Source organism: Equus asinus, chromosome 4 (assembly GCF_041296235.1).
Source record: "Equus asinus isolate D_3611 breed Donkey chromosome 4, EquAss-T2T_v2, whole genome shotgun sequence".
Lineage (NCBI taxonomy): Eukaryota > Metazoa > Chordata > Mammalia > Perissodactyla > Equidae > Equus > Equus asinus.
The window spans coordinates 72,011,671-72,030,862 of NC_091793.1; positions in this window are offsets into that span (position 1 = coordinate 72,011,671).

Below are 19,192 nucleotides of genomic sequence, written 5' to 3' on the forward strand. Positions count from 1 at the left end.
AACAAACACAATATTATCCTGACTACAGTATGACGGATGGCACATCCTCCGCTTGACTTCTAGAACACCGTCGTAAGTATATGAATAGTCACAGCCGATTGCTGAGCAATTTCTCTTCTTCCTTTATTTAAACTCTTTATGTTCCACACATTCATTAACATTTCGCACCGTGTCTTATTATTATCTCATCAAACATTTATTATTACTTCAAGATAGATAATTAAAATTTTATACAGTTATTTCTCTGTATGACAATCCAATAGATTTCCAATCCCTCCCTCGTCCCTAGCACTCATCTGTACCCTCACAGTCAGGTCATAAAACTCATGAACTTTCAATTCAATGTGCAGAAAGCATAGGAACAAAATCTCAAATTCATTTGGAATGGGAGTTTAGTTTCCCGAATAATGACTCAGTTATTGCAACTGTTAAAGAATCAGAGAAAGAGGTCTCACAGGACAGTCCTTGTTCTTCATCAAATAAATAACTGGATTTCGTTGATAACATTATGAGATAGGAAACAATGTGCATGAGCAATTTTTAAGGCCAGAAGTGGATTTGTCAGAATTGAGTACTCCCAGACAGCAAATGCAATAAACTCCAAAAGATTAGCAAAGAGTTACTCTCTTTCCAGGATGCATATTACATTTAGGATTAGAAATCCTGATATGGATTATGTATCTCACATATTGCACAGAGCACAGAAGTATCAAATTCATCACAACCAGAGTGAGATATTTTTTCACGGGAATATAAGAATGTGGGTTGGCTTTCGGCTACTTATAGCTTGGAAGAGAATTTCCGGGTGGGAGGATGTCCAGCCTTAACAAGGCCATGGCCTCTCGTTTTTCATGTGGTGTTTCCCAGTGTAGACCCAATCTCAAGCAGAAAAACCATGAGCCCAAACCTGGCCCTGAGGGGCTTCACGTACGATTTCTTAAATTTGATTTTGGAGCTACAAATCTTACCGTTTCACTGAAAAATAATCAATGCCAAATTCCAGGAAATTTAGACTGTTTCACATTTCTTCTTTAAATATGCAAACCAGGAAGATGTCAATTTAGTCTATCTAATTCATTAAACAGACTAACGCCGCTTAATTTGGGAAAAATACAAACGCTATTTTTCAATCCCTTGTCACCCCCATCCAAAGAAAGGAAAGGCTATGGGTTTCAGATGCATCTCTTCTACACTTTCTTAAAGCGGGTTTGAGAAGCATCACTTGGCAAACAACCATTTTCTCTTCTTTAGGGCTTTTTTCACACAGAGTGGGTTCAGATTTCAGCATCATACACCCAGAGAACGTCCGCTCCGTACTTGCTCAGCCGGGCAGTGGTTAAGCAGATGGGGCAGGCACAGCCCAGGGTTCTCAGCTACAGAAGGAGCTGGAAGACTAGTATTTTTAACAGGCACTCAGGCTGGTTAGCCATTGTGTGTGTGGACACCAGGGTCCTCCCTGGGATAGATGGCCAAGGCCACTTCTGGCCTTGGATGCCCACTTATTGACATTGAGTCTTCTTCTCCCAGGCTGACCACATATTCTTAGTCAGTGGCGGCCACACAACTCAGCTACAAGAATTTTTAACGCATAAAATAGGCATAGAATGTAGAAAAAGATGCGACCCTTGCCCTCAAGGGGCTTTAATTCGTTAATTTTCATTGTGTTCCTACCCTGTGCTGAGCAAATGAAGCAGTCAGTGCACCATACAGGCAGAATAGAGTTTGGTCTCTAAGTGTCTGGTAGAGGTCATGATCCTGGGAGGCTGAGGGGTTTGGGGGGGCTCAGGGGTGGGTTCAGGGTGGGGGAATTATATGATAATGGAGCAGGGATGCCGTGGTGGGAAGGCTTTGAAGAACACAGAGACTGCTCAAGGTTAGGGCACCCATGAGCCTAGTCACACTTTCATCAGATGCTTCTTGGGCATCTACATGATAAGCAAGGTACAAGGTTAGCTGAGGTGGGCTGGTCCCCAGAGCTCTTCTCAACAATATAGAGTATAAACCTCTGAGAGGGGCAGAATATGATTCATCTTTGTTAGGACTGCTTAGGAGGCGTGCACTCAAAAGCCCTAGTGTAACTGATTTAACATCCATAAATGCCCTTCTGGATGTTCTTGGCAAAAGGTCATTGAACCCCCTCACCTCTTTTTGTTTTCTTGGCTGTTTTCAGGCTTTCCTCTTTTGTTCTGCAAACTTTAGAGTCTTTCCTTTCAGATACTCAGATCTCAGGTCTCAGCATCCTTCCTCACATACTGATGTGTGAGTATTTTCTGAGTGCCCCTTGGGGTTCTGCCAAGGTGTTAGGCTTCACTGGGTTGGGGTGAGGGGACAAGGGAAATATCTACCCTCAAAGGCTTTACTTTTGATTGTGAAGCTAAAATTTGTTGGTGCCTAGTGAGGCCATTCTCACGATGAACCTGTGAGATAGGTTTTATATTGCCACCATTTTGGAGAGAGCAAAAGTGAGTCTAAGAGTGGTTTTTAAGCTGCCAATGTCACACCGCAAGTGACCAAGTGACCCAACTCGCTCACTCAGACTTGTAGAGGGGCATCCAGAACCCTCTGTTTCCATGTCTATCTGCCTCCAGTGGCCTGTGAGTTTCTCCTGGACGAGGATAGCATTTGATTCATCCCCTGTATACACCTGGCACAAAAGACCTTCAGTAAGGAGGAGCCGAAGCAAAGGATGGCTCTCCTGTCGTGACTGGGCCTGGGAGAGCAGATTCTGGATGATCGTCTGTTACAAGAACAGACCAGCAAACAGCAGGATAATCTAACGCCATCAACATGTGCAGTTTTCATTTTGCATTTTTCTTTAACTTTCTCCTTGCTGCGGTGGCATTGACCAGTCAGTGAGAAATGCACTACTTTACACGCCTAGACACAGCCTAACGTTGAGCAAATCTGAGCTCACCCTCACTCCTAGCCCCGTTAAATTGGTTTGATCAGCTTGGTGGCCTGGAATGTCTGAAGTCTTGCAAAAAACACAGGCACGTTTGTTGGTGGGTTTCGCATGCACTCCCAAATTTGACATGGCTCAACAGTTGCAAGGCTATCTCCACCTGCTTCTAGCACCATCCCCGCTCAGCCCCCTGCCATCCTTGCCACCAACACAGGAGAGCAAATATATCTGGTTGACCCCTTTAACCATCATTTAATTTAGAACAAAATCCTGATTTTAATAATGGAGTGAGAGCTCACATCTTGGAAAAATCAAAAGTACTATACAAATGCAAGGTTGGGGGTGAGAGGAAGTCTGGCTTGGCAAAGAGTAGGGCTTGTCTGAGCTCGAAATCCCAAAGGTATGACCTTGAACAAGCCATTTAACTTTTCTTGAATGCCTATGTCCTTTTTTGGAAATGAAGGTTAATAGGGGTTGCCATGAAGACAAAATTAAATAACCTGTGCACAGCACTTTGCCCAGTGCTTGGGATGGAGTGGGTACTACATCAAGAGTAACAACTATTATTTTCATTTCTGGCTCCCACATAAATCTAATGTACATTCACTACAGCTCACTTGGCCAAAAACATTTTAGTGTCCCAGTAGACAAAAATAACTATTTCCTTAAACCTATGATTTCAGGCTATTGTTGTTTAGGATGAGCTTGTACAAAAAGTGAGTTATTTAACAAAGAAGTATTAGGTTAATAAGAGGAGAGGGATTATGAGAAAATGGCTTTCCTTGGATGCGATGCTGTGCGGGTTTATGTGGCTGCTATTTTTACTTACTTTACATACTTTGATTAACACCTTGAATGGAGAGCCAAATGTTCGCTCTTCAGCGGACCAACAATGGCCCTTTAACTGCAGTAGGAGAAAAATAAATAAAAACAGAAGCTATTTTGTGTGAAACTTGGTAATAACCAGCACTTAAGATCAGAAAAAAGTTCTTTGTACTTGATGCCTTAAGACACTGTCTGCCCAAAGCTCGGAAAGACTTTAGGATACTCAGTGACACTTACATAATACTACCGAGTTTTGTAGAATTTGAGAATAGAGTTTTGAGAACAGAATTTTGTAGAATAGAGTTTTTGTTACTTTTGATAATAAAACTCACCTGTTTAATCTTAAAAAAAAGAAAATGCTGTTGGCACATAATTGCCTGAAGTCTGGGAAACTTAATTTTGTAACAAAGGAAAAAAGATCCAGTAATATCCTTATCAAGGTCACTAAACAAATTAATGGCAAAGCTATGGCTTGAGCACAGGTCTTCTGACTCCCAGGCCAGCAGAATTCCAAGAAGGGGACGGCATCCTCCAGCCTCTCCAACTGTCTTCATCCTTTCCCTTCTGCCACTGGTTTGTCATCCCTCCATCGCACAAACCTTTCCTGGGCAGCGATGGCCAGGTGTTGGGTGGGATACAGAAGTTGGGGAAGAATTATGTCATTCTCCCTGTGCCCAAGGAGGCGTCAGTGTGTTGGTGAAGTGAATACTTACGTGAATCAGGAGTGACCGCCTTAGACTTCTGGTCACCCAACCCCATCAGTCCCCCATTATGATCACTTATTTATAAACTACACACATCTCTTTCTGTCCTAGTGTTATATTCAGGATAAAACACGCACAAAAACTCAGAACCAATGACAGGGAGCTAAAAGTAAAGTAAGCTGTACTTTTATATTCCAAAAGATTTTATTTATCAATAGGACAAAAGAAACTAAATATAAACTGAAATGAAATACAAAGGAAACTGCATACTATAGAAAGAAAAGTAGATGTGACAAAGGGGGATAGTAATACCTTTTAGTCTTTAAAAAATTAATTTTATTTGTTAATGGCAAAAAAGACATTTGTTCTCACTCAAAATTATTATTCGTTTTAGAGAAATGTATTTGAATCTATTTTAACGCTGGTTGAACCCTGTGTAATAGATCACTGGAGTCAAAGTTCTGGTTCTAAGTTCAGTGTGTGTGTGTTTTTTTTAATACTTAGTTTTAATGGTTGTCAGAGCTGAAAAAAGACTCTTTACAAAGACATCGAGATCCAAATGGAAGAAATGCAATGCTGGCTGTGCTCACTAAATCAAGATGCTCGTTTGAAAAAAAAAAATCCCATCCAGCAAATACGCAAAGGGTTTTATTGAAATTCATCTCGTCAGCTAGTCAGTTTCCATCTCCCTTAATGTCAATTGCTGTAAACTAATCAAAAGTTATATTTTTAACAAATGGATTCAAGATCCCCTGAAACTCTTCTTTTGGAAAATTTTTAAATAGGTTAGAAATTGTTTCCAAATTTTTAAAATGTGCAAATATTAGAACTTTTTAAAGAAAAAGTATTACATATGTTATCTTGGAGAACAAAATCGCACAATGATGGCAACATTTCCAAACATCTGTGCCCAAAGCACTTTTACTATAGCACGTTGCTATGGCAAAGCAGTTGTTTACCACTCCTTGTTAAAGCATTACTTCTACCTGAAAAGGATAGATTTTTTTTTAAAAAAAATTAAGAATATTTCAGCTGTTATGCCATGATAGACAGTTTCATTACAGAAAATTCCAGCAAATTTAGGACACATATTTTTGTAAAAGAAAAATATAGAACACACCTTTTTTTTTTTTCAAAGATTGGCAACTGAGCTAACAACTGTTGCCAATCTTTTTTTTTCCTGCTTTTTCTCCACAAATCCCCCCAGTACATAGTTGCATATTCTAGTTGTGGGTCCTTCTAGTTGTGGCATGTGGGACACCACCTCAGCATGTCCTGATGAGCGGTGCCATGCCTCCACCCAGGATCTGAACCAGCGAAACCCTGGGCCGCGGAAGCAGAGCGCTAGAACTTAAACCACTCGGCCTCGGGCCGGCCCCCTACAACACACCTTTTTAAAAATTCTTGGCCATGAGGGGCGGGCCTGGTGGCACAGCGATTAAGTTCACACGTTCGGCTTCGGTGGCCCGGGGTTCGCTGGTTCGGATCCTGGGTGTGGACATGGCACCGCTTGGTACGCCGTGCTGTGGCAGGTGTCCCACATATAAAGTGGAGGAAGATGGGCATGGATGTTAGCTCAGGGCCAGTCTTCCTCAGCAAAAAGAGGAGGATTGGCAGCAGATGTTAGCTCGGGGCTAATCTTCCTCAAAAAACAAAAACAAAACCAAAAAACTTGGCCATGAGATAACCTGTGGTACAAAAGATTTTCATGGTCATTCCACTTCTCATTAAAAAGTGTTGTAAATATTCTACTACTTAAGATAATATAATCTATAACTCTCACATGAACTGTACATGTCACAAGATGCTGAAATAATCAGAGGAGTGAGCGAGCTGCTGTCGTTCCCACCATATCATGGACTAGCCACTATCCCCTCTGAATTGCCAACATATGCGCGACACATGAGGGTATGACTTGATGACCCAGTGAGGGCAATGATGCTAAATCCTGAATTAGTTTGTGTTACTCTTTAGACAGATAATAAACACAAGTAGAATTTCTTATTCTTTCTCCACACATCCTACTCTGGAGGTGATTGAACTGGAGAAAGATCCAGAATGATATGCATTTCAGAATTATGTGGTGTAGACTTTAAGGAAAGTGGGCTGGAATGTCAGAAGGCCTTATCGAGGAGGTGGGCATAGTCTGGGCATCAGATGAGTGAAGTGATTTGCAAGTGAGAGAGGAGCTGATCAGGGTCCATATGGCAGGACCCCTGAGCAACCTCTGGGAAGGCGTGGGTGCCCCTATGGCCTGGCAGAGACTGACAGGCTGACCAGAAGCCAGGGAGCCCACCTCCTCTGACCAACGGTGAGCTGGAGCAGCATGATGTGGGAGGCGGGGGTGAAGCTGGGGTTGGTGCTCCTCTGATTTCTGGCAGAGCCACAGGGTCTGGCCTGTCTGCCTGCCATTCCCCATCCCCATCCATGTCCATCTTTGCTTTGCCATCACTGCATCCTGGCTCCTTTCATAGTGTCCTAGTTCCTTTGTTTCCCAGAAACAATCCAGCCAGCCTGACCAGGCCAATGTATAGTTCCTTCAGGGGGACTGCCCCGAGGTACCTTTGTCTCCAGCTGGCACCTTATGGTTGGCCATCCTCGAATGCAGCAGCTCTCACGGATCTACAGCCCTTACAGTGGAGGATCAGAAACTGTAGCCCACAGCACCATAAAGACATTTCCAGCCACACCTCATAAATACCAAGGCCAGGTTCTCCAAGGTTGCCCATGGAGGGAGTCTCTGCATGTGGGTGGCTGTAGTGGGACCAAAAGCTCTTTGTCTTGTCCCAGGTCCTGAGATCCAGCATCCTCTTGAGCTCTCCTGCTAATTCCCAGGGCCACCACTTAGAAGTACCATAGGAGGTACTGCCGCTCCTTCTTTTACTCTTTGGCCCAAACTTAGACAGAAAATACTTTCCTTTTCTGGTCCCATCAAAAAACTAGAAGGTTCAAGGTTCAAGGCTCTCTAATTCCACTTAGACTACTTAAATCCACCCAATCTTTCTGAGTCTGGGGAATACAGTGGGGCCATTAAGGGACCTGGACCATAGGTGTAACCATGTTCAGGGGTGTGTACCTCCCGCGCACCCACCACCCAGGACACATGTCTAGACTCCTTGATTCCTAGTTCCAAAGCCCAAGTTCAAGACAGTGAAGCCCTAGATGTAAAGAAAGACACGTGGGCCCTCTTGTTGGTCTCATGCCTGCTTTCTTTGTTCTAGTTTTCTCTCTGGGGTTCCCTGAAAGATCAATGCTGGGAATGACCATCCATGAAGATCTTGCTTATTATTTGGGCTTGTAGACCATTAACCAACTAATTCAATGATCAAATATTTATTTTCTACTATGTCCCTGGCTCTTTGCTAAATGCTAAATATCCAATGATGGACAAGACTGACAAGGTCTCTGTTCTCCATGAGCTTCCAGTCCAGTGGGGACTGGATTTGTTCGTGTGAAACAAATGACCACAGAAGTAAACGTGTGATTACAAATAGGATCAGCGCTACCAGCTAAGAACCTGAGATCTGTGGCAGACAATAATAGTGGTGATGGGGTGGCACTGAAGGTATCTCTGAGGAAGAAACCTTTGAGCTGAGGCCTGAGGACCTGTAGAGTTACCTAAGGAGACAGTGGAGGAGAAGCGTTGCAGACGGAGGTAAGGCATGTGCAAGATGCTGGCGTCAAAGAGAAGCTTGGCTCAGGCAAAGACCCCAAAGCTGGTCTGCATGGCTGAGCCAGGAATGCGTCCTGCAGAAACTGGAGAGGTGGGCAGGGGCTAAATTGCCACTGGCCTTGTGGGCAGTGGTAATGAGTCTGGACTTTATGCCGCTGGAAGTTTTAAACCCAGGGAGCGACATGATCAGATTATGTGTTAAGAAAATCACCCTACGTGGATAGCTTGATGGGAACAAGAGAAGAAAGTGTAAGAGCAGACAGGAGGCTACTGAAAGAGTTTACAGCCCTGATAATGGTGGCTTAGAACAAGAGAGGGGGATCTTAGAATGAGATGAGTAAGATGGGAGAAAGAGACATCCGACAAAACAACCCAGGAGGCCAATGTCATTCTCAGAAATGCCCGTGCACAGCCAGTCTCGAGGTCTGGATGCCTTACATGGAGTTGTGTGCTGGAGCTGGCTCTTATGTACATGACACAGGTACTAGAACCTACTGTTAGCATTTCTTCCCAACTCAGCGTTCAGTGACATCATTTGGTATCCTGAAGTCAGCCAAAGTGACTATATTTACACCATAGAAATTGGCAAATGCTACAAACTAGAGCTTTCTTTTCCCTGGAGAGCCAGTTGTTAAACATTTAGCAGCCCACTACTGTTTTTATAGAACCCCAGTTTTACCAGCGAGTGGCTAAGAACTCTCTCCCCAGGGCATGTCACGTTGTGGCTGGGGATCTGCCTGCCAGCAGCCTCTTGGCCTCCACTGGCAATGAATTAGTCCTTGAGCTGCCGTCAGCCTTGGATGCATTTGGGCAGGCAGTGAATACATGTTCTGAATGCACTGTGATTCAAGTTCAACAATCGTGAAGAAGCTGCCACTGTCTGCCAGGGACAGTGCTTGGCACAGGGGGCCACAGAGCTGAACTTTGCCCCATCTTTTCTCCCTAAACTGGGAGCGATGAACCTGTCCAGAGGAAACAGAGTGCCAGGCCCCCATGGTGAGTTCAGAAGTGAAGTGTGAGTAGTGTGCTCTGGAAGGACTGGAAGGAGGGATTCTTTCCCAACGAGGGGGTACAGCAATGTTCCCTGAGAGCAAGGCACTCAGGGGGCCTCGAAGAATTTTCAGCAAGTGGAGGAAGAGGGAAGAGAACTCCTCCTGGGAAACAGCTCACACAAAGGCCCAGAGGCAGGAAGGCACGTGGTGTATTTAGGAACAACCAAGCAGACATGGGAGCATTAAATGTGTGTGTGCCTCTGTGTGTGTGTGTTTGTGTGTGTGCGCGTGTGCCTCTCTGTATGTATGTATGCGCCTGTGCCTGTGTGTCTGTGTCTCTGTGTGTTGCTGGGAGGGAGTCTTGGATGTCATGGAGAGGCATTTTGATGTTGCTTGCAGGCAGTGGGGAAGCAGAGAAGGTTCTAGGCAGTAGCTCAGGTGGGCAGCAGTGGGGCTGGGGGATGGACCTCCGTCAGGGGACTGTTCAGTAATGCCATTTGGTTTCCGCATCCCCATCTACGCCCCAGCATTTCACAGTGTGCTAGGGCACACTCTGTTCTGCCAGTCTTAAAGCCATTCTGGTTTCCTTTAATGGTTCTGACACATGTACCACACTCAGGCACACCTTGGTGGCCTCAGTCAACGCCACACAAATGCTAAACTCAGATGGTACACCCCTGGCCTCTAGTGAGCACTTCTTTTGGGTCACAGCCTTGAGAGCCCCAGAAGGTGGCGCTGTGTCAGGCTGCTGGTGCCTTGGACCACCGAGATGGCATGTGATGACTTAGAGCCCTGGCAGGCATTCCAGAATGTCTATTTCTGAATGTGCCCTCCTCCCTGATGTCAGGGCGGCAGAGGGCCCAGGGCCCCGGTCACAGTGATGCAGGAGGAAGAGCATGGTCTCATTCTGTCACATGGTAGCTCTGTGAACTGGGGCTGGTTATTTGACCTCAGTGAGTTGCAGTGTGATCATCAATAAAACGGAAGAAAATATACCAACTTGTAGAGTAGTTGGAGGGCTGAGGGTCACGACATTCGTAAAAGAGACTGAGAGTTTAGAGTTGGACCAACCTGGCACGAACCCCTCCCTGTGGCTTGGCCACGTTGCTTCGCATCCTTAAACCCGTTTTCTCAAACAGTGGTAGTGGTCACTTTCTCATGAGGTGGTTGCAGAGATCCCAGGTGATAACGTTTGTCAAGTGCCAGGCACATAGTCAGTGGTCAATAAGTGGTGGCTGCTATTGGTGTGCATTTTGTGTTAAAGTGCTCAGCGGAGTGGCCTGGCATGGAGTGGGTGCTCAGTGAATGGGAATTTCCAACAAGCCGGAGATCATCCGCACACCCTAATCTCGCCTGTCTCCATCTCTCATTGGCTGGCCACCACTGCTCTGCTCTGGGCCTCAAGTGCCTCATCTTAAAATGAGGGGGTTGGAGTATGTGATTTGTGAGACTCTTCAGATGTGTTTCCATATCAGACCACCAGGGCCCAGATCCTTTACTTGGCTAATGTTTGACACTTGCCCCTGCTGATGGGAGGTGTCATGTGCAGTGGCAGCCAACTAAAGGGAGAGGACGAGTTGTTGGTTTTGTTCCTTAGGGAGCTCAGCTCCTCTAAGACACTTAGGAGGTTTGAGAAGAGGGTGTGATGACCGATCTGGTTTGTCTGAGGCTGGACGGGACTGCTGGTGGCGTTGGTACTCCATGCAGAATGGAACATGCTGCTTGGTGTAGAAAAGGATACTCAATTAGCACATCCCAAGCAATGGAATGATCTGGAGCACCCTTGAAACATTGGCCCCACTTGTCATGCTCCTTCTCAGAGTGGGGAATCCCCATTTTCCAGGCAACCAGCATCTCCCTACAAGGGACTCCTGACTCCAGGGACCCCTGGGCCAGACACATGTTCCGTTGGGCAGAACCTCCTTCAGATATGGTTACAATGACTCTCTCCTTGACCAAACTTTAATCAGGCTCCATGGAGCCCCCTTTTTGACTAGGCCTTGTGCTTGGCCCTGTCTTCAGCCTGCCAAGTCCAGTTGTAGCAATAATCCTGCTAAGTCAGTTGATAGAGAATCTTTCACCCTTGATATCTGGCCAAATTCCTCACCCTTCATCTTTGATATAGGACCACTTTGGCCCGTTTTCAGCAAGAATCCTGTTAAGTCAGTTTAGCAAGAAGCCCCCTACCCTTGACATCTCCTCTTAGTAATTTTCCATCGACCCCTCACTGCTCATTGGCTGTAAATCCCCAGCTGATTTGCTGTATTTGGAGCTGAGCTCAGTCTCTCTTTCCTGTTCCCGAAGTCTTGACGCCTATTGCAATAGTTCCGAATAAAACCTTCTCTACCATTTAAAAAAGTGTCAGAATAATTTTTCCTTTAACCGCAGCAGGTGTGAGGAGCCATCCTCCTTTGAGGAGCTTCCTTCACTTGCATGAGAACAAGGCACCAGTCTCAGGCTCTTTCCTCCAGTACCTGACCCGGGTTTCCTGTCAGGACAACTGGGCTTCTGCGTGCCCGCTGCACCACTGGGTGCCGTTGCTCCCTTTGTTCCTCTTGTCCTCACTGTCCACGCCAGGTAGAAGGTCTTTCTGGGCCCCTCTCCCCATGGAAGTGCTCAGGCCCCCATATTGCCCTGATGCCTTGCCCTGATGCTCCTGTGCTCTGCCTCACCACCATCCCGTGTGGGCCCCTCCAGTCTCTGTTTCGCTGTGGTTATTCCCAGGTATTCTCTCTTCATGGTCCCTTCAGATTAGTGAAGCATTGGGATGGTCCATCCAGCTTTTGATGCTCAAACCAAGCTGAAATTTCAGAAATCTTAATCTTCTTCATCAACTGATGACAATGGTTCATCTGTCTAACTGAATGGGGTATAGGCCCAAGAATTCCTCACCGGGGCCACCACCACTCCTTGGCTGGTCAAGGAATTCCAGTGGGGACAGGAGTTCTTCTCAAGGGGTCTTTGAGAGGAAGCATGACAACATGGACCTCTGATCAGGTCTTGACCTCACCTGTCCACCCAAAGTGTCCATTGAAAGGTGCTGGGAGGGCTCCCGGCCCATCCACATGAGGTCACCATATCCTGGCACGGGTTGTGCAGATGGGCTCCCATGACCCTGGCGTAGGCAGCTTCGAGGCCCTCTTGTTGGAGCCGCTGTTGTTATATCCAGTTCCTGCTGGCTGGGATCCTGGGCTAGTCTTCTCCACTGAGAACGCTCTGACCCCAAACCCTTGAAGATCTAGCCTCTGCCCAACACGAAACTCCCTGCAGGCCCCAACCCATAGTCAGCCCCGTTGCCCCTCCCATGCTGAATGGACCTGTGGGTCCCTATGCTTCCTGCTTTTATCTGTTCCAGCTGCCTGTGTGGTTCTTCCTCCTCTTTGCCCGGCTGAATCCTACCAGCCCTTCCACCTTCAACCAAGGGATCACCTCTCTTAGGCCTCGCTCCCGACTCCATGGTCTTCCTGCCCACCCCAGGCTGCCACGGGCACACCCTCGCAGCTTCCCAGCGCCTGGGTTACCTCTACCGGGCTCTGACTTTGCTCCACTGTGCTCACCTTTACACGAACTATTTCCCAGAGGACACCGAGGACCCTGCCCGGGCGCACAGCACAGGTTTATTGAATGAATGAAAGCCCTTTAGCCCTGACCGTGGTAGTCTTTCTTTTCTTCCTTCTCTGCTTGTTTTTCTGAGTCTCAGACACCTGCCTCTCTGTTCTGTTTCTGGAACCCCGAGTTTATCCATGAACCCCTCAGGCTGATTGGCCTTGAACTCGGCAGGAAAGAAGGAGGCAGACGTGATGCCCCAAGTCTAACTTCTTGCCTCCAAGTTGGCTAATGTCCCAGCCCCCCAGGCCGATGGTCCTCTAATCTTATCTTAAACAGGATGAAGGCATCTCACTTCCTCCTCTGCAGTAATCACCCCTGACATGAATGCAAGCCACTCTCGCTCTTACTTAATGTGCCCCGTCGTTCTGTTTGCTCCAACTCCAAACCCCTTACCAAGGCTCCCAGGACTTTCTGGCCCTGGCTACACTTGTCTAGGCTGTCTCTCATCCACCACATGCTTCACCCACTGTTCACGTTTCCTATCCATGCTGTGGCTTTTTCACACCTCCTGGGACTTTGCATATACTATTCCTTTCACAGGGAATGCTCTTCCCTCTCTCCCTTGACACGTCATTGACCCCATGACCTGGTTTGTTTGATACCTCCTCTAGTTCCCACAGAACTAGCCACTCCCTGCTCAGGGTCCTTGTAGAAGTTGGACTCGTTTACTTACCACCCCATTTGCAGAATTTTGCTCTAGTTGTCCACACATCACTCTCACTAGACAGTATGGCGATGCCTAACTTTGACTTCTCCCATCTCTGCTTCTCCCCTCCAGCCCCGGGACATGTGTCCGATCCATGGTAGGTCCTCAAGAAACGCTTGGTGGTGGTGGACCTTCTTTCCTAGCTCCATTTAGCACCCAATGCCTCGTTCTGTGACATGCAGCCCGTGAACCAGCACATTGGCATCATCTACCCATCAGAATCCTCTGGGGAGTTCAATGCACATTAAAGTTGGAGAAACACTGGCCTTATATTCAAAGAGTTCCTTATGTCTGGCCAAAATCTTCACTGCTTTAGCTGCCTGCTGGAACAAAACCCTGCTGCCCTGGCCCTCCATCTTTCCAGTGGCTTGAGAATGTTTCATTGCACCTTTGCATGTCCTCAACCAGAATAAATGAGAACAGTCTTCTTAATGTGCCAACCAGCAGGTTCTTCTCTTCTAATCAAGTCCGTATGTTTTTTGTGACTCCTTTTCTGGAATGTAAAAATAACCCCATTACCAACTCCTCCTCCTAGTAGCCTTTTCTCTGTAGCCAAGTTAATTCCAAACAGAACATCTGGAAATTCTATTTTGTTGCCTAATTTAAACCAGACTAAAACCAATCTGTATAAAAGTTGATGAACTTTCTGGAGCCTCACACCTTATATTTCCCCATCTGCAGAAGCCTGCAATTTGGAGGTCAGGAATAGGAAGGATTTGGTGATCACTTTCTCTAGGATTAGGGGAGAGTGCTTGTGGCTTTGTGTCCCAGGGTGGGGAGCCGGGCTGGTGGGGCAGTGGGTGGAGAGGTGGGAGACGGAAATGAGGGAAATGGACGGAGCTGCAGTTTCTTGTGCAAAAATAAATCTGCATGTAGATCTAAAGGTCCTTTAACTCGAAGCTGAGGTGGTAGGTGGCAGAAAGGGGCTCCGGGGAGAAGGGGATGCCAGGTGAGGGAAGAAAAATGGAGTGTCAGGCAATGAGAGAGGGGAACGGGGAACGAGGCGAGCCTCGCCAAGAATAGATGGAGATGCATCTTCCAGCAGCTGCCCATTGGAGCCAATGGCTCAGGACTTGGGAAGAGGCTCAAAGAGTTCTTGTCTTTGTTATCAGTTTGACCAGGGACCCGCAGGCAAACGGAATGGGGGTAGCCCGGAAGTGAGGGGCAGAGGGGAGAATTTGTCAGTCTGGATAGAGAGCAGGAAGTAAAATCAACTCTAGATACTTTACGCAAGAGTCAACAAAATCCCAGGGAAAATGCCAGTAGGCTATTTTTTTTTTGTAGAAATTGACCAGTTGATGCTAAAATTTATGTGGCATAGCAAAGCCCTACGCTAGCCGAACAATTTTGAAAAAGAAGACTCAGGGCTGGCCCAGAGGTGTATTAGTTAAGTGTGTCCACTCTGCTTCGGCAGCCTGGGGTTGGCAGGTTTGGATCCCAGGTGTGGACCTACACACTGCTCATCAAGCCGTGCTGTGGAGGTGTCCCACATACAAAACAGAGGAAGATTGACACAGATGTTAGCTCAGGGCCAATTTTCCTCAAGCAATAAAAGGAGAATTGGCAACAGATATTAGCTCAGGGCCAATCTTCCTCACCAAAAAAGAAGAAGAAGAAGAAGAATGAAGTGAGAGGACTCACAGAACGTAATTTCAAGATTTCCTATACAGCTATAGTAATTGAGGCAGCGTGGTGTTAGTGAAAGGATAGACATATTGATGATTTGAGCAGGAAGAAATTTAACAGAGGGAATTAGAAGCTTACAAAAGGAGACGGGCAGGAGGAGCAGACTCTAGGTGGGGCCTCCAGGAATGGGTCCTGGAACACTCACTATAAAACCTGGCCCCAAGGGAGCACCTGCCTCAAGGCCACCATGGAGTCGCTGTGATCCAGGCTTGAGCTGGAACCAGGAAGCTGCCTCCAGCACCCGACATGTCTCTTGATACCCAGGAAGCTGGAACAGGAAGCCTGAGCGCTGCTGTGGAATCCCGTACTCTCCATGATTTTCCTTGTAAGCAAGGTGAAAAAAACACCCAAAGGAGCCTCCCTTTCAGTTCTGCCTTCCAAATCTTGATGGAACCCAAATTGCATCCAGTACACTGGCTGTAAAGGACTCTGGGAAGTGCATTTCTTAGCTTTCCATCCTCTGCAGTATGGGAAGTTATCAAGATGTAGGGAGGAAAGGAAAATGAGAAACTAACCCACAGCATTCCCACCTCTGGTGATTCCAGGGCGCCAGCTGGCTCCATTTACGTGTACATCCTTCAGCAACCCCCTGCTGACGCTCCAGACAGGCAGAGCTCCGTGCTGGGTGCTGGAGCTGCAGGCACGAATAAGATAAGGGTCCCATAAATATATTAGCCAATGTGCACCAGGCCCTCTGCCGAGAGTGTGCATGGGTTACCCTGTCAGTCCTTACGACCCCCTGATGAGAGAAGTACTGTGACGTCCCCAGGTTATAGATGGAGAAACTCGGGCTAGAACAGGTAAGTGACTTACTCAAGGGCACAGAGCTAGGAAGTGGCAGCCTTGGCATTTGAACTCAGCTCACCTGACTCTGAAGCTCATTCTTTTCTGTTCTACCATGCTGCCTTGAAAATATACACCTGAAGGACATTACAAAGGAGGGAAAGAAAGGAATGCCCAGCGACCATGGGGAAGACGTGTCACAACGCCCCATGACCAAGGTTCCAAGGGAAGGAGGGCAGAGGCCACAGGAGTTGGCCTTTGTGTCTTGCTCCCCACTGGGGAGGGGTGTTCCCTGCCCTCCACGGGGAGGTCACCCATCCCTTCTTAAACTGTTTTATAGGTCTGGTTATTGTGTAGTCACTTGGGTGAAATGGGATCAATTAACTTTTCAGCATAGCAAGTGTAGTGGGTTGAATTGTGTCCCCCAAAAGCTATAATAAGTCCTAACCCGGGAACCTGTGAATGTGACGGTGTTTGGAAATAGGGTCTTTGCAGCTATGATTAACGTGTGATCTTGAGATGAGGGCATCCTGGATTAGAGCAGGCCTTAAATCCAATGACCAGTATCCTCTAAGAGACAGAAAAGGAGGAGACGCAGAGGGACACAGGAGGAAGGCCACGTGGGGATGGAAGGGGAGATCAGAGTGATGCTGCTACAAGCTAAGTGTTGCAGGAGCCACCAGAAGCTGGAAGAGGCAAGGAAGGGTCTACCCCTAGAACCTTCAGAGTGGGCGTGGCCCTGCCAATACCTTGATTTCAGACTCTGGCCCCCAAAACTAGGAGAAAATAAATTTCCATGGTTTTAACCACCCAGTTGGGTAATTTGTTATGGCAGCCTGAGGAAATTAATTCAACAGGCAAAGCTGAATTCTTTCCTTGATGGAAGAAATCTTTGAGTTTCAGTTGGGCTCTCCTTCTAGAATTTACAGTTGATCTGCGGGCATCCTGACCTTCATCTTTAGAGACTGACTATTCATCTTTTTTTCATATTTGTTTTAAAAAATCTTTTTCTCTATGTCTGTGAACTTCTCCCTAAATCTCTCTTGCTAATCTAAAGTCCTGCACTTTCTAGGGACCATGAGGAAGAGTGGTAAAGCCTGGGCTTTTGAGTCAGACAGTTGTGGGTTTAAATTCTGACTCTACTGTGGGACCTTGGGCAAGTTGCTTAAACTCTCTGGGCTTTGTTGTCCTCATCTGTAAAAATAGAGATAATATCAATACTCATGGGGTGGGTGGATGAGGTAATACGCCTAAGGTGATGTTCAGCAAATAGTAGTTCTCATTTCTTTCCCCTTTCCTTCGAGACCAAAGTCAAGACCCTCTTCCAGGAAGCTTTCTCTGAACAACCTTAGCCTCAAAGTCCTTTCTCTGCAGTGAGTTGCAGCCGCCCTTACCGACCGTCCGGTCAATCCATCCTTGAATGTACACTGTGTGTGCTGTTCCCGCAGTGCAGAGACCTCACTCCACCCCCCTCCCGCTCATCCCTCTGAGGGCTATGGGATGTCTCCACCGCTCTCACCTTTAACTCTTTCTTTTTTGGCTTCTGTCAGCATCCAGCACGCAGCGAGCCGCATAGAAGGAGCCCATGGAAGTGTGAGCCCTGAGTGGATGTCAGGGAGTCTCTGCCTAGCCATTGGGAATATTGTGTCTTTACTTCCCAAACCCCAATTCTTTTCTTTTTTTTCTTTTTTTTTTTTTTGGTGAGGAAGATTTGCCCTGAGCTAACATCCGTTGCCAATCTTCCTCTTTTTTTTTTCCTTTCTTTGCTTGAGGGAGATCAGCCCTGAGCTAACATCTGTGCCAATCTTCTTCTATTTTTTGTATATGGGATGCCTCCACACCGCAGCTGATGAGTGGAGGAGGTCTGTGCCAGGATCCGAACCTGGGAACCCAGGCTGTCAAAGTGGAGCGCATGGAACTATAACCACTCGGCCACGGGGCCGCCCCCGAACCCCAGTTCTTGAGTTACCATATAAAAACTCAACCTGGAAATAGTCAAGCAGAAACGGGGGGCCCCTGGGAGAGATGCATTACAGAAATGGGAATATAGCCCCTAAATGGAGTAGAAGCTCATTAGTTCTCACTTCTCTCTCTTGCGCACACTATAATTCTTTTTTTAAAAAAGGAAATAGAAAAAACCTGTCACTTTTGCCCCATTTCTCAGTGGCTTCTGCACAGCTTCACTGAAGGGGAGCCTCATTACGAAGACTTTATTAAGCTTGCAAAACAGATGAGGAAGCGCAGCGAGAAGCACACAGAGCTAAACTTGCCAAAATAAATGAACAAAGCACATCCTGATGCCTGGGCCCTTTGGGGACGGAAGCCCAGGAGACCGCCGAGACTATTAGGATGCAACTTTATTAACTTCACTGGAGCACACGGCTGTTAGCCCCGGGCGGCTCCAGCAGCTCCTGGCTGGAGCGCTCACTCCAAGTTCACCTCCTCCTCGTCCTGGCTGGCCATTGGCTGCCCCTCCTTGAAAGTGGTCGCGCTGCAGCAGCCCACTCTTTCCTCTTGCAGTGAGGCCCCACGGTCAGAGGCGCTGTTGGGGGCATCGTTTGCTTAGATAAGCTTCTCTCTTGCCTGTGCATCTATAGCCAGGTTGACGCCGAGGAGGGGGGTGAGGAAGAGGGCAAGGCGAGAAGCCAGCTCTGAGGGGCACATTCCTGTCATACCAGACTGCTTGACCATGACCCCACCTCCACTCCAAACTCTCCTCATCCTTGCAAACAGGTGAACAGGGCGTATTACCCCAGGACCCCTTTGTCCTCTGTGGGAGCCCTTGGAGCAGTCACTTCACCTCTGAGCCCCGGGGCTCCCATTTGTGAAATGGGGCTGACAGCATCCGCCTTGACAAGTGGGGGGCCGGTTCCTAACTCTAAGGATGTACAGGAACTGAAGCCCAGCACCTGGCTTGTAGGGGGTGCCCGGCTGTCACTCCTCCTCGCCTCTTCCTCTCTCAGAAGGATGCCAGACGTGCTCTTCTGGGAGCTGCTCTGGGCAGGGGGATGAGGTGCATGGCAGCTGTAGGCTGGTGAGGCACTGCCAGCCTCGACCTCTCACTGCAGCCCAGCCAGCCCTGAGTTTGTCCGCACCCCTTTCAAGGCGTGTTCTAGTTCCAGCCTGTGCATCTCTGGGGAATCATGTGGTCCCTGTTGCCCTGAACATGCTTGCTCACACAATCCAGGACTCCTGACTTAAGGGGTCATTTCTCTTTATGACGCACTAGCCACCTTTAGTTGTGTGATGTGGCTTTGTCACTCAGGATTTTATGAAAAGATATTTTAACTCCAATCTCCTCTTTGGTGGGCA